Source organism: Somniosus microcephalus, chromosome 8 (assembly GCF_052327205.1).
Source record: "Somniosus microcephalus isolate GS21.2 chromosome 8, FLI_Smic_1.0, whole genome shotgun sequence".
NCBI classification, from domain to species: Eukaryota; Metazoa; Chordata; class Chondrichthyes; order Squaliformes; family Somniosidae; genus Somniosus; species Somniosus microcephalus.
The window spans coordinates 144294191-144306499 of record NC_140994.1 but is presented as its reverse complement, the minus strand read 5'-3'; positions in this window follow the sequence as shown (position 1 = coordinate 144306499).

Here is a 12309-nt window from a genome sequence, read left to right as displayed (position 1 = left end):
AAAGATGGTCACGTTTTCTAGGGGCGCACCACTATGAGATTGAATATAAGGGCACGAAACAGCATGGAAATGCTGATGGGCTATCACGCCTGCCACTGCCTACTGCGGAGGAAGCACCAGCAGTGGATCCTGTCGAAATATTCCATTCGACTATAGTTGAATACCTACCGGTAACTAACACTTGTATCGAAAAGGAAACCTGAAATGACCCGACACTGTCTCGAGTACATGATTTGACGCTGAAGGGATGGCCAGCACATGGCGACTCACTGTTGCCAGCATTCTCGACAAGCAGAGAACAGCTGTCAGTGTGCCGGGGGACCTTGATGTGTGGATCCCGAGTGGTAATTCCACCCAAGTTAAGGGATAGAGTGCTCAATGAGCTTCATGAGGGTCATCTGGGCGGGGTAAAAATGAAAAGCCTAGCCAGGGCTTATGTGTGCTGGCTGGGAATCGATAAACAAATCGAGGACCTGACCAAGAGCTGCTCAGGATGCCAGAAAGTCCAAAATGCACCACCACAGGCCCCTCTACACCCATGGGAGTGGCCCTCATCTCCATGGCAACGGGTGCATATTGATTTTGCTGGTCCATTCATGGACTCAATGTTTTTAATAGCCATGGATGCGCACTCGAAATGGCCTGAGGTCATCAAAATGCCCTCCACCATCACGGAGAAAACTATTGCAGTCCTACGGACCATTTTTGCCAGGAATGGCTTGCCAGAACAGATTTGCTCTGACAACAGACCACAGTTTGTGTCCGAAGAGTTCCGGAGGTTCTTGAAAAAGAATGGGGTAAGACATTACACATCCGCACCGTATCATCCAGCCACAAATGGATTGGCTGAGAGGTTCGTACAAACCTTTAGGAAGGCAATAAAGGCTATGTACAATGACAACATTCCGCTGCAGCACAAGGTGGACAATTTCCTGTTCGCCTACCGGAATGCGACACATGCAGTCACCAACCAGGCCCCAGCCATGATGTTCTTTAACCGAAGGTTAAGGTCTCGCTTGGATTTGCTCAGACCAAATGTACGAAGAGATGTTGAGAGTAAGCAATTCCAGCACATCCATGAGAAGCCAACAAGGAGCTTCAATGTAGGGCAACCAGTCTTGGCCCGCGACTACCGAACAGAAAAATGGCAGCCAGGAACGATATGCACACGGCAGGGCCCACTAATGTACACAGTGGACGTTGGGGAGGGCATCGTGAGACGCCATGCTGACCAGATCCTAGAGTCACAGGAACAAGTCAACCCCATGCCTCGCCCATACATACCTGGTGATGAACCCGACGTACAGGTCGCATCTACCCCAGAAACAGTAGCATCGGAAGCTGATGAACCAACCGACGACAGGGGGCCAGAATCGCCTCCGCACCAAGAGCAAGACACTCGGGAAAGGTGCTATCCAGAAAGGATCAGGAAGCTTCCCCAAAGACTGAATTTATAAATAGACTATTTTCAGCTAATGTTGCATGTTAAAAGTGTTAATTGTAATTAGTTTGATATTTAATTGTTAAATGAGTGTTATGGTACTGTTAATCTAAAAGGGGAGGAATTGTAATGTATGTACCTTTAAGGGGGGGAACTACTTTTTACAGCTCATGTATGCTGTAGGAGCGGCAGTGACCACACCTGTATATAATGCTGAGTAGTAATCTGTACAGATCAGTTGCAGTCTGAGCCACGTTGAGTAAACACTTATTGTACCGTTCTCCACAGTCTGTGTCTTCTTATACATGGACGTAACAGGGACAAGGACAGAATCCATTTGGTTAGAGTTGAGGAGCAAAAATAGTATGATCACGCTATTGGGGGTATTCTACAGGCCTCCAAATAGTGAGAAGGAGGTAGAGGAGCAAATCTGCAGGGAAATCACAGAGATATGCAAGAGCTATAGAGTGGTGATATTGGGGGACTTTAATTTCCCAAATATTGATTGGGATAATACTAGGGCAAAGGGAAAGGAGGGGGAGGAATTTCTGAAATGTGTTCAGGAGAATTTCCTTGACCAGTATGTTCTTGGCCCAACTAGGAAGGAGGCATTGCTAGATTTCGTGCTGGGAAATGAGGTGGGCCAGGTTGACCAAGTGTCTGTGGGAGAACACTTGGGTACGAGTGATCATCGTATCAAAAGATTTAGATTAGTAATGGAGAGGAGCAAGGAACAATCTAGAGTGGAACTTCTAAACTGGAATAGGGCTAACTTCAATGGGATGCAAAAGGGTAAAATGGAACCAAAGACTGACAGGAAAAACTGTAACGGAACAATGGATGATCTTTAAGGAGAAGATGTTCCAAGTACAGGCTAGGTACATTCCAACAAGAGGGAAGGGTAAGGGAACCAAAGCAAGGGCTCCTTGGATGACGAGAGAGATAGAGAAGATGACGAAACAAAAAAAGAGGGTGCATGATGAATGTCAGGTGAATTCTTCAAGGGAGAACCAGACCAAATACAATAAGTTGAGAGGGGAAGTGAAGATGAAAATAAGATTGGCAAAGAGAGAATATGAGAGTAGAATGGCGGTTAACATAAAAGGGAACCCAAAAATCTTCTACCGGCATGTAAACAGTAAGCAGGTAGTAAGAGGCGGGGTGGGGCCTATTAGGGACAAAGAAGGTGATACATACTTAGAGGTGCAGGGCAAGGCTAGAATAATCAATGAGTACTTTGTATCGGTGTTTACTAAGGAGGTGGATGCTGACAAACTATCAGTGGAAGTAGAAAATGTAGAAGCAATGGAAGTGGTGAAAATTGATAGACAGGATGTACTAGAAAGGCTGGGTATGCTTAGAGTGGTTAAGTCACCTGTTCCAGATGGCTTGCATCCCAGGTTGCTAAGGGAATTGGGGAGGAGATAGCAGAAGGGCTTGCCATAATTTTCCAATCTTCCCTAGATGCGGGGGAGGTGCCTGAGGATTGGAAAGTGGCAAATGTCACACCATTGTTCCAGAAAGTGTGTAAGGACAATCCTAGTAACTACAGGCTGGTCAGTTTAACACCAGTGGTGGGTAATCAAGGAAAAAATTAACGGGCACTTGGAGAGATTTAAACTAATTAAGGAGAGCCAACACGGATTTGTAAAAGGAAGATCATGTTTGACTAATCTAATTGAATTTTTTGATGAAGTAACAAAGAGGATTGATGAAGGGAATGCAATAGATGTTTTCTACATGGATTTTAGGAAGGCGTTTGACAAAGTACCACATAGAAGGCTGGTTAACAAAATTGGGGATCATGGAATAGGTGGGTCAATGGCAGCTTGGATGGGGAATTAGCTTAAGGACAGAAAACAGCACGTTGTGGTAAATGGCTTTTTTTCAGACTGGAGGATGGTAGTCAGTGGTGTTCCCCAAGGGTCAGTGCTGGGGCTACTGCTTTTTTTGATATATATAAATGACCTGGATATTAGAATACAGAGTTGAATTTCTAAATTTGCCGATGACACCAAACTTGGGGGTGTGGCAAACAGTGAGGATGATACCAATCGACTGCAATAGGACATAGAAAGGCTATTAGAATGGGCAGACAAGTGGCAGATGGAATTTAATACAGAGAAGTGTGAGGTGATGCATTTTGGCAGAAGGAACAGGGAGAGGCAATATACACTTAATGGCACAGTTTTAAAGAATGTGCAGGGACAGAGGGACCTGGGAGTTAATGTGCATAGGTCCCTGAAGGTGGCAGGACATATTGAGAGAGTGGTTAACAAAGCATATGGGATCTTGGGCTTCATAAATAGAGATATTGAGTACAAAAGTAGAGAAGTTATGCTGAACCTTTATAAAGCGCTGGTTAGGCCACAACTAGAGTAATGCATCCAGTTCTGGTCACCACACTTTAGGAAGGATGTGAAGGCCCTTGAGAGGGTGCCGAGGAGATTTACCAGAATGGTTCCAGGGATGGGGGAATCTTAGCTACAAGGACAGGTTGGAGAAGCTGGATTTGTTTTCATTAGAGCAAAGGAGGTTGAGCGGTGATTTCATAGAGGTGTACAAGATTATGACTGGTTTGGATAGGCTAGACGGGGAAAGGCTGTTCCCACTAGTTGATGGTACAACGACTAGGGGACACAGATTTAAGGTATTGGGCAAGAGATACAGGGGGGATGTGAGGAAAAACTTTTTTACACAGCGAGTGGTGAGGACCTGGAAGTCGCTGCCGACGGAAGTGGTGGAAGCAGAGACATCAAAGTTTTCAAGGGGAGACTGGATAGGCAATTGAGGGAAATAAATTTGCAGGGCTACAGGGATAGAGCAGGGGAATGAGACTGACTGGATTGCTCTATGGGTCGAATGGCATCCTTCTTTGCCATTATGACTATTTGGGCTGGATTTTGCCAGCCCTGGGGAGGCGGGTTTGGAGGCGGGACTGCCGGGAAAATGGCAGAATTTGGGGGCGGGTGCCCAACCCACCCTCAACCCGCCTCCATGCAATCTTGCCAGGAGGCGAGTAGCCGACCCGCGCCGGTCCCGCCTCCTCGAGGCGGGAAAGGGATTAATGCCAATTAACTACCTGTTAACAGGTAATTAACATTCAGTTTTTTGGCTAATCCCTATTTTGAGCCCTGAAGTGTGGTCTTCCCGACGGCTCCGAACCTCGTCAGGGTCAGCGAGGTGGGCCGTCGGTCTGCGGGGGTCGGAGTGGCTGAGATGTCCGGTTTGCAGGTGAGTAATGGGTGCATGTGTGCTGAGGTAAGTGTGTGAGGTGTGTGTAAAGTGTTTTAATAAGTTTTACTTACCTTTACTTCTTCCTGCAGGCTTCCTCCCTTCAGGTCTTTGGAGTCCCTCAGCTCACCAGCACAGAAAGCAGAATGGCTGCTGAACTGTCAAAAGCTGCAGCCTTTTGCTTTCTGGTCAGGAAGGCGTACTAATTGAGCCTTGAGTAAAGACACAACTTAGAAGACAGATTGTCAGTGTTTGACAGCTTCACAGAGCTATCAAACGATGACATTTCATCTGTCAAAAGCTCTTGACAGATGAAACGGCACTCGCTGATGTCACCTGTAATTGGCTTTCGCTTAATTGGCCTGCTAAGCCTGCTGGGCGGGCTTAACATGGTCAATCAAGGGAAATTAGCGTGGGTTGGCCACAAGTCGATGGAGGCGGGACTAAAACCCAACAGGTGGGAGTCCCGCCTCCAAAAGCTCCCCATTGACAAAATCCAGCCCTATGACTCTATAACCACACCCATGTTATCCACTTCAACACACAGGTTATCTTTTTGGTCTCTAATAGGCCCTACTCTTTCTTTAGTTATCCTTTTGCTTTTGATATATTTATAAAACATTGAATTTTCTTTGAATTTCCTTAACCCTCACTATCTCCTCCTTGAATGCCTCTCACTGCTCTGACACTGATTTACCTTCAAGTAGCTATTTCCAGTCCACATTTGCTAAATCACATCTCAGCTTAATAAAATTGACCTTTCCCCAATTGAGAACTTTTACTCCTGGTTTATCTTTGTCCTTTTCCATAACTACACTAAATCCAACTGAATTTTGATCACTACCACCAAAATGCTCTCCCACTGATACCCCTTCCACCTGCCCAGCTTAATTCTTTCAAACCAGGTCCAGTACCGCCCCCTCTCTTGTTGGGTTCCCTCGTCAGAAGGACCAATAGGGCTGTCTGAGGTGGTTGACATCAGAAGGGCTCAATTGTTCTAACACGTGTCACTCAGATTGGTCAATAGAATTGAGGAAGTTTCTTTGGAAATTAAGAATAGAATTTTTGTTGTTAAAATAGTCCTCGGTTTTCTATTCTCGGTTCTTTCGTTTAATTCACCTGCTTTAGTAGTTCTTCCTCCTTTACATAGGATTACATAGGATATACAACACAAAAACAGGCCATTTGGCCCAACTAGTCTATGCCAGCGTTTATGCTCCACTCGAATCTCCTCCCATCTTTCCTCATCTAACTCTATCAGCATAACCTTCTATTCCCTTCTCCCTCATATGGTTATCTAGCCTCCCCTTAAATGCATCTATAATATTCGCTTCAACCACTCCCTGTGGTAGCGAGTCCCACATTCTCACCACTCTTTGGGTGAAGAAGTTTATTCTGAATTCCCTATTGGATTTCTTGCTGACTATCTTATATTGATGTCCTCTAGTTTTGCTCTTCCCCACAAGTGAAAACACTCTCTCTGTGCCTACTCTACCAAAACCTTGCATAATTTTAAAGACCTCTATTAGATCTCAGTCTTCTGTTTTCAAGAGAAAAGAGACACAGCCTGTTCATCTTTACCTGATAGGTATAACCTCGCATTTCTTGTAAATATTTTTTGCTCCCTCTCCAGTGCCTCCATATCCATTTTATAATATGGCGTCCAGAATTTTACACAGTACTCCAAGTGTGGTTTAATCAAGGTTCGATACAAATTTAGCATAACTTCTCTACCTTTCAATTCTATCCCTATAGAAATAAACCCTAGTGCTTGGTTTGCTTTTATTATGGCCTTATTAACCTGTATCGCAACTTTTAGTGATTTGTGTATTTGTACTCTGAGATCTCTTTGCTCTTCTACCCCATTTAGATTCTTATTTTCCAAGTAATATGTGACCTCCTTACTTTTCTTACCAAAATGTAATACCTTGCATATATCTGTGTTGAAATTCATTTGCCAATTACATGCCCATTCTACAAGTTTATTAATGTCTTCCTGTAATTTGTTGCAGTCCTCCTCAGTATTGACTATCCCCCCCAATTTGGTGTCATCCACAAATTTAAAAATTTTGATTCTAAATCGTTAATACAAATTGTGAACTACATTGGTCCCAGCACTGATCCTTGTGGGACACCACTTTCTACCTTCTGCCACTCTGAATAGCTACCTTTTACCCCTGCTCTCTGCTTTCTGTCTTGAAGCCAGCTAGCTATCCATTCTGCTAATTGTCCCCTGACTCCACATTCTCTGATCTTATTCTTTAGTCTATTGTTTGGTACCTTATCAAAATCCTTTTGGAAATCTAAATAAATTACATCTACTTCATTACCCTTGTCCACTCTCTGTCACCTCTTCAAATAATTCAATAAGGTTGGTCAAGCAAGACTTTCCCTTTTGAAATTCATGCTGACTATTCATTATTATATTTTTGGTTTCTAGATGTTCTTCTATTTTTTCCTTTAGTAGGGATTCCATTATTTTACCTACCATCGATGTTACGCTGACTGGTCTATAGATCCCTGGACATCTTCTATCTTCCTTCTTCAATATAGGTATGATGTTAGCTATCTGCCAGTCCTCTGGCACTACACCTTTTTCTAATGAATTATTAAATATGTGCAATAGTGCCTCTGCTATCTCTTCCCTAGATTTTTTTTAAATGCATGGATGTAATCTGTCCAGACCAGGGATTTTATCCTCTCTGAGTTTGATTAATTTATTTAATATTTTTTCTCTTTTTATTTTAAATGCGGTTATATAATTGCTAATCTCGTCTTCTGATGTAATGTTCACCTGATCTGTCTCCCTAGTAAATACTGAAGCAAAGTAATTATTTAATATTTTTGCCATTTTGCTATCGCTGCCTTTGATTTTATCCTGGCCATCCCTTAGTGGCCCTATTCCCATCCCAACTTTCCTTTTTTTATTTATGTGCCTGTAGAATATTTTACTATTTTGTTTTATGTCCCTTGATAATTTAATTTCATAGTTCCTCTTTGCCTTTCTGATTGTTTTTTTGACTTCTCACCTAATCTCTTCTTATTCGCCTTTGTCATGCTCTCCCCTGCTGTCCATGTACTTCATGTTTGCCTCTTTCCTTACCCTCAATTTTTCCCTTATGTCTTTATTCATCCATGGTGTCTCGTTAGTGTTTAGCTTGTTTTTGTTTTTTCAGCGGAATATATTTTTCCTGCACTCTGTTGAACACCATTTTAGAAGTTTCCCATTGCTGTTCTACATCATTGTTTGCCAATAATGTTGTTCATTTTATTTTCCCCAAGTTCTATTCTCAGACCCTCAAAACCAGTTTTTCTCCAATCTATTACCCTGGTCTTCATCACACTTATATCCTTCTCAATTTAGTAATTCCTTTATTATGCTTTGTAGTAGATAATTTGGGAGTTCCGAATCTAGTATATTAGAACAATGTCTTTGTAAAATCTGAAAGTGCATCTCCAACAGAAAGAAAGCGAAAGGTTACAGAAGTTAAGATTGTGCTGCTATACCAGCCAGATATGAGCGTGTCACATTCATGTACAAGTTTCCTTGAGATCAAGTGAGGTGAGATTTAACCCAGTTAGTCCAAATACAGCTACCAGCACGGAAGATGAATTTACCCAGAAGCAGAGAATCCAGGGGAACAGACAGCACCTTGACAGATGAAGGTTCATCACTCTGATGTCATAGAATGTTAACACCATCATCCCAGATAAGGTGAGCCAACCAGTTCACCCATACCAACTGATAAGGATGAGGTTGCATAAATTACAGAAACATTGCTAACTACAAGCATACAGGGGGGAATTTTAACCCCCAAGAACTGGTTGGGGGTGAGTGGGTAGTTAAAATAATGGCCTGTAATTTGAGGTCAGTGGCGAAGCAAAGGCTCTCACCACTGACCTCGAAGAAAGCTGCCCACAAGGAACCCGCGATCTCTGTGGCGAAAACTTGAGGTTTTTCAACGTGTAATTGATTGCAATGCTGTGAATAGAGGATTCCTATGGTGATGCAGTAGTGACATCATCAAGCTGTCTAAGCAGCCAATCACATTGAAGAATTCTCACATGTGGCAAACCATGAAATAAAAAACAGCTTTTAACTACACTTTTTAAAAATGTTAGAGAACAAAATAAAGATTTAGGCCTAGAAATTGGGCATTGACAAAAATCTGCCAATGTCACTGTGACCTCAGGTTTACCACTGCTGAAAATGGCTGTAGTGCTACCCGGCAAAAATTCCCACTGGGGGCTAAAGACTTGTAACCCATTGCTAACTTGCAGTGCAATGTCCTCCTGGTGGCATTAGTGCAGGCATCCAACCCGAAGTTCCCGTACTGAAGTAGCATTGTAGCTTCTTACAGCCTCTGGGAATGAGGCTGTAGAGTTTGCAATGAATTGTGGGCAATTAAAAGGGCTATGAATTAAAGGGGCAATGTGTTCTGAACTAATAAAAATTAAAATCAAGTGAAAAAATGCATTTTTCAGCCCTTACTGCCTTTCAAAAAAAATTAACATTAAAAAGAAGTCCCAAATAGGAGTCTTCAGCACTTAAAGCTGAATTTCCTTTCGAACCTCAAAAATGGGAAAAGTGCTTCACCACTAACACAAATGGCTCAGCAATCAAGGAAAGGGCCACCCAGGGTCTTGCACACAGCACTCCAGCTTTGTCAACACTGCAAAAGAGGGCCTCTACCCACAGGGGCCAGGAGGCCCTCCAGAAAGAATGATGTGGGACCACATCACCAAGGCAGTCACTGCCAGCAGTGTCGCCCTCACGAACTGGCACCAGTGCCCAAAGTAGCTTCATGACCTCAGACCACTGGTCAAGATCAGTGAATGCATCTTCAAAAGCCATCTCCTGCCAACTGAATCACTAGCCCCACAACCTGCTCAATGCATGACACCGCCCCCCCCCACCACCAACCAATCACTCACCTACCAACAATCTGTACCAATCATAAGGCACATCTCCCATTCCTAGCCTCACCTCACTCCCTTGGAGGAGATGGTAGAGGCCATTCTTGGCAGGGGCATTGCTGAGCCCTTGGCCGTGGCAGGGCAGAAAGGATAAAAGATGCTGGTATCTTTATATGTTATTGTCCTTCTGGCATCCACCTCTTGCTTTCCTGCCCTCCCACTCACCACAACTCCACCCTTGTGCCTTCATTTCACACACCCAAAAAATGCAGCCTGCCCACCTAGTGGTTGGTCAAGAAGAGGGAGAGGAGAGTGAAGAAAAAGAAACACCGTCACTCAATTTCACACTCCCAGCCACCAGCTCCTCAAGATCGACCAGCAAGGCCATTTGCAGTGTCCCCCACTGAAAGTCAGCAGCCTTCCACCAGCCATGCTGCAAAAACTGGAGTAGCACTGCATGACATCAGTAGGATAGGCATAGACACACACAGGACAGTCACTAAGGGAATGCATAAGGGTGATGAGTTGATTTCTTGATGTCATATTGGATAGATATATAAAGTTGGATTGGAAAGTTTGCTTTGTGGTGGCTTTTATTTCAGCTGTTATGGTCAGTAACAGAGGGGAAGGTAAGGTGTGGGGCAAATGTTGAAAGAGGAATTGGGGTTGTGGTCACTGGGACCGCAGGTGGATGATTCCATCCTGGATATCCAGGCCAGAAAGCGGCTGTCTGGGTTGCATCCTTCCTTCTGCTTCCTCCTCTTCAGCTTCTTCCTTTTCTGTGTCTTCCTCTTCCCTCTGTGAGATGCTGTAAATGCATAATGACAGCATAAAATGTTGGAAATACTCAGCAGGTCAGGCAGCATCTGCACCTGAGATGTGAACTCTGTTTCTCTCGCCACAGATGTTGCCTGGCCTGCTGCATATTTGCAGCATTTTCTGTCATCTCAGAGGCCTTCCTTTACCATCCGAGGCCTTGCAAGCATCCAGCAGCACTCCTTACACACTAAAAGAACTTTTAATATGTATTGCAACAAACCACTACTTCAATTAAATCAAAAAAAAGTCCAAAAGCTTAAATGCAAACTTACCTGAAAAATGTGTGTGTCCATTTAAGAGGTGCTGACAGTGCTTCTGTTAGCCTGTTTGCACGCTGGGTTTACCTGGCGTCCTTACGACCCAGCGCTGAACTCAATGCTAGGGTCAAAGTTCACCCTGGTGGCGTTAAGTCAGCATTGCATTTCTCTTTTCAGGGCGATGCTACTTACCTGTAGCTCTACCGGGAAAACAAAAATGGAGGACGCCGCGGGACTCACCACCAGCTGCTGGAAGAGTGGCGGCCAACAATTCCTCCAAATTATGCCGCGCTAGTGGGCGGTAATAAGGAAGGGAATTTCTCCCCCTGGGACTTTCACATGGGGATAAGGTAGAAGCTGAAATATCATGAACAAACTTTAAAATATATTTTTTTTATTGTAATTTTTATCATAATAGATAAATTTTACATTGCACAAATAAAAAAATTAATTTTTCTGGGCCAGAACAATTGTTTAGCAGTCAATACACTGTTAAAACCCCAGTTACAACAAAGTTTAACATTTAATGGGGTATTTAATGGACCTGCGAGAGGGGAAGCAGGAGAGGCTGATTTAAACCGAGCTCTGAGAGCGGGAGAGGCAGACCTGCAAGAGGAGAGGCGGGAGAGGCCGATTTAAACCCAGCTCCAAGAGCGGGAGAGGTGGACCTGCGAGAAGAGAGGCGGGAGAGGCTGATTTAAACTGAGCTCCGAGAGCGGGAGAGGTGGACCTGTGAGAGGAGAGAGAGGAGTAAAAAGTAATCGAAGTGTGACATCACCAGAAAGCGGGTAAGTGATTGGTTGGTGAGTATTTCTCTCCTGCTTTTTTCCAAACTTAAATTTTGTGGTTTATAGTTTCTAAGGTCTCTGTTGTGCGGCGGGGACTGCTGGGAAACAAGGGCCCTTGAGTATATCATTTAATTATAGTGTAATTGGTGGGATTGATTTGATTTAATTTAATTTTAATTAACTAAAGAGTAAGTCATGGCAGTACAGCTCGGCGCCGTGGTATGCTCCTCCTGCATTGCAGCGCTGGAGCTGTGAATGGATACATACTGGAGCATTCGCGATGCTGAGGACGTTGTGGAAAGCACGTTTAGGGAGTTGGTCACACCGCAGGTAAAGGCTGCACAGGCAGGAAGGGAATGAGTGACCGCCAGGCAGAGTAGTAGGCGCAGGCAGGTTGTGCAGGGGTCCCCTGTGAACATCCCCCTCTCAAACAGATATACTACTTTGGATAGTGTTGGGGAGGATGGCTTATCGGGGGAAGGCAGCAGCAGCCAACTTCCTGGCATCATGGGTGGTTCTGCTGCACAGGACGGGAGGAAAAATAGGGGTAGAGCTATAGTAATAGGGGATTCTATTGTAAGGGGAATGGATAGGCGTTTCTGTGGCCTCAAACAAGACTCCAGGATGGTATGATGCCTCCCTGGTGCAAGGGTCAAGGATGTCTAAGAGTGGCTGCAGAGCATTTTGGAAGGGGAGGGTGAACAGCCAGTTGTCGTGGTGCATACAGGTACCAACGACATAGGTAAAAAATGGGATGAGGTCCTAAAAGCTGAATATAGGGAGTTAGGAGGTAAATTAAAAAATAGGACCTCAAAGGTAGTAATCTCAGGATTGCTACCAGTGCCACGTGCTA